The sequence below is a fragment of the Propithecus coquereli genome, unplaced genomic scaffold (genome assembly GCF_000956105.1).
Source record: "Propithecus coquereli isolate 6110/MARCELLA unplaced genomic scaffold, Pcoq_1.0 Scaffold119, whole genome shotgun sequence".
In the NCBI taxonomy this organism is placed as follows: Eukaryota; Metazoa; Chordata; class Mammalia; order Primates; family Indriidae; genus Propithecus; species Propithecus coquereli.
This window is the reverse complement of record NW_012135969.1, coordinates 4,878,574-4,881,697: the sequence shown is the minus strand read 5'-3', so window position 1 is coordinate 4,881,697 and position 3,124 is coordinate 4,878,574. Positions and strand designations below refer to the sequence as shown.

Here is a 3,124-nt window from a genome sequence, read left to right as displayed (position 1 = left end):
AGCCTAGGAATTCAAGGTTGCAGTGAGCTGTGATGAGGCCACTGTACTCCAGCCTGAGTGATAGAGCAAGACTCTGTCTAAAAAAAAAAAAAAAAGTAAATCTCTCTACAGGGTTACAGGGGCACTTTCTTAGTTTATTGTGATGGTCAGAGTTCTTGGAATGGGATGGATACCCACTCTGGCTGCTTTAAGCAGAAAAGGAATCTACTGGCAGCATGGTGGGGACTCACAGAGTTGGCAGGACGTTGGAGAACCTAACTCAGCAGTAACTATGAGGGGCTGTGAAGCAGGGAGCTCCAGCTCAGGTCTTGTCCTTGGAAGTGTCACTGCTGGTGCCACTAACCATGGGCATGCATCACTGCTGCAGATATTGTCCCAGCTGCACCTGCATCTTCAGGACAATTCCTAAAGTTTGAGTTTCAAAATGCCAGGTGGGAGCATTGGATGGGCTGAGCTGTGGTCTGACGCTTGCTGTTTTCCGCTGGAAAGACAGGAAGGGAGTATTGCCTTAGCCAACTTTGACAAAACAGGTTATTCCCCCAGAATTGGAGGGGTGTGTAGGTGCAAAAATGCCATACACCTGTAGATGTTTTTCAACTATCTATGCCTAGTAGGACTGAGGCCTCAGGATTTGCCTCTTTATCTCCCCAGGTAATTTTAATGTGCACCCGAGATTAAGAGCCTCTGCTAGAGCCAACACTTAAGGTTCAGCTTCCTCATCGTTGCTAAGTCACTGCCCTTCCTGCTATTTTCAAACTGATAAAGCTCTTCTACTATTGTTCCCTCCCCAGTTCTCTTTATCCTTATAGAGTTATAGGCGACTGTGGTTTTGGGTGGGAGTGGAATTTTGGGAGGGAGTGGAGATAAGTATACATGCTCCATAAACCTTGTTTCTCTATAAGGATTATTTACATATGAATTTTTATTTATTACTATTATTATTAGAGACAGGGTCTCGCTCTGTTGCCCAGGCTGGAGTGCAGTGGCCTGATCATAGCTCACTGTAACCTAAACCTTCTGGCCTCAAGCAAACCTCCTGCCTCAGCCTCCCGAGTAGCTGGGACTACAGGCATGCGCCACCATGCCCGGCTACTTTTTTCTATATATTTTTGGTTGTCCAATTAATTTCTTTCTAATTTTAGTAGAGACGGGGTCTTGCTCTTGCTCAAGCTGGTTTCGAACTCCTGAGCTCAAACAATCCGCCCGCCTCGGCCTCCCAGAGAATGATTACCTCTTGAAAGTCTAAGAGTCAGATAACTGAAATTCAACTTGTATTTCTTGTGTAATCAATTCTCTATTTAACATTTTTTTTTTTAAAAAAAGGGATGAGTGTCTCACTATGTTGCCCAGAGTGGAAGGCAGTGGCTATTCACAAGTGCGATCATATCGCCCCCACAGCATCAAACTCCTGAGCTCAAGTGATCTTCCTTCCCCAGTCTCCCACGTAACTGGGAACACAGGAACAGGCCACAGAGCCCAGCTCTATGTTTAACTTTTTGATGAACTGTTTTCAAGTGTCATAAGTAACTTTTAAACCTATCTGTACTAACGTGAAAAAGACACTTTTCCATACTTTCAAAATGGAGCATCATCATGCAGTAGAATATAATAGTTCTAAAGAACTATTTTAGAGTCAGACACACCTGAGTTCAAATCTTGACTGATACTAGCTTGAAGACCTTGAGCAAGTTAATCTTTTGGAGTTCAAATTTCCTCTTGTAAGATGGGGACAATAATTACACTTCCGTGTTCAACGTCAAACACCAGAAATACAAGATTTTTATAAGGACAGGGGTAATGACTTTCCCTGAGACAAGTACAAGGTAAAAATTATCTAGGTAAGCAGATATCCACTGATCAAATTAATGGGATACACACTGAGAGGTAACTATATTTAGTGAGAGCATCTTCTGTTGGACCCTCACATAAACCATTTAATTCTCGCAAGTGCATCATGTAGGCAAATAAAGCCACAAATCCAAGCCTTTCAGTCCTGCCCCTTGCCACAGGAGCCTGTTACTTACTGATAGATTTAAGTCCATGGTGAGGGGATGTATTAATTTAGCAGAAACAAGGACCAAAGAAGACATCAACAGAACTGGTAATTCACAACTGGTTTTAAATCCATGAAGCGTTCCCTGGTTTTGTCCCACCACTGATTTAGACCAACAGTCCATCCTCCTGCCACCTAACCCACAAAGTGATGGCCATTTGCTTTGCTCTTCTCTGACAGCTCCCCAGGCCACTAATCAGACCCAAGTGTTCTGAGAAGAGGAAAAAGCCTGTGCAGTTGCACCCTCATCCCAACCAACACTGATTCATCAATGTTTAATCACAACCACAGTACTACCAACCCCTCAAGTGAATATCAAAGGTAAACAAAGATTTCTGACCCCAAGGCTAAAAATGCACAGGGGGGCATCATGGGGTGGTGCAGGTACACAAAGGAGTAACTACAATACATGGTGGTGACAGCACATCACATTTGTACATTAAGGGATGGCCAGGAATTCTGTGGAAGAGCAAGACATCCCAGGGTAGAGACAGACTAAGCAGGCACAGGAAAAAATTTCAGGAACTTAAATGCACTGAATACTCAAAGTTCTAAAGCCAGGATATGACAAGTAGGTAGTGCTTTGAGGCCTCCCCTTTTAATTCATACACCTGGTGGGAAAACTTTGGGGGCTAAAGATTAAGCAATGTGCAACTCCTTGTTTTAGTTTCTATCATAACAGATTTAGAACCAACCACAACAAACTTCCAGCAGGCCACGCCTTGAGTTAATCAATCTCATCTATAAAAAGAACCTGCCTTACAGCATGAAGAATACCCTCTGTGTTGTGCGTACCTAGTGCTAACACTAACAGGTCTGGTGTTCTTTGTGATCACCTCTTCACCTGGCTCCCACAACCATTATTCTCTTCCACATCAGTAACCCCAGAAAAGGAAACTAGCCTGTGGTCCTAAGCCTTAAAGCTGTGACCTCTCATGGTCTAGCACTAAGCTGCCTATCAAGAATGTATTATTCAGGCCGGGCGCAGTAGCTCACGCCTGTAATCCTAGCTCTCTGGGAGGCCGAGGCGGGCGGATTGTTTGAGCTCAGGAGTTCGAAACCAGCCTGAGC

At 44.1% G+C, this 3,124-nt stretch overlaps 1 protein-coding gene across 1 annotated transcript in view; it reads right to left on the bottom strand.

The window, feature by feature from the left end:
- The window catches only part of RPL23 (ribosomal protein L23), a 5,945-nt gene that overhangs the window by 1,198 nt on the left and 1,623 nt on the right, over positions 1 to 3,124 (bottom strand). The gene's annotated exons all lie outside the window — the stretch shown is intronic.